The following is an 830-nucleotide window of genomic DNA, read 5'->3' as shown; positions in this document are numbered from 1 at the left end:
TTTATTTTTACTTTTATTCAATACATATAATCAACAATCGGCAATAATATTATTTCCTCCAATATTTGTGGTCATTTTTTCATTTTATTTGACATTCCGATACTCCGCATTGATTAGTGTTGATTAACTAGGCACTGAGTGACGTCAATTTGTCAAATAACAACGCTCATTCGGTAATGGACACTTATTGTTTGCTTTTGTGTGGATTATTATTTGCATTGGTTCAATTTGATTGTTCGATTTACTGTTTACCGGTGATCATATTGATACAGTAACGTTAATTTTACCGATGGTTGCATATGATACATCCTTTTCAAAATGTTTCTTAACTTTTTAGCCCTGGGAGGATGCAAGACGTTACTTTTGGTTCAAAACTGGTGGAAAATTCTATGGCGAATATAGCCCCTGTATGGGTAGTCTATTCTTTCCAGTAAAATGGTATCGGGGGATGTACAAATGTGACTATTGCCTCTGTACATGTGATTCGGAGAAACCTACGACTAATGACGTGCGTGCGCTCAGTTTTAGAGAGGCTCGGACTGATCATCGGAATTCTAAGTAAATTTTTCGTTTTCATAATTTGGTTCAGCATGTGATCTTTTTCTCATTTGCAGAGTTATGATTGGTGTGAGGATTATCGAAACTCGCGGTATGCTTCATCTTCAGGTTCGTGAAGGTACACTTCAACCCCAAGGGACAATTTTAAAGGGCAGCGATCGGTGGGTGCCCATAGAAAAATTTGAGGACACGGGATATCGGGATCTTGATGAGGGCTATGGATCGTTTGTTCTCGTTAGAAATGGCAAATGGGAAAAACTGAAAATGGGGAA

The sequence above is a fragment of the Fopius arisanus genome, unplaced genomic scaffold (assembly GCF_000806365.1).
Source record: "Fopius arisanus strain USDA-PBARC FA_bdor unplaced genomic scaffold, ASM80636v1 scaffold00673, whole genome shotgun sequence".
Lineage (NCBI taxonomy): Eukaryota > Metazoa > Arthropoda > Insecta > Hymenoptera > Braconidae > Fopius > Fopius arisanus.
Note: the sequence above shows the minus strand (reverse complement) of the source record.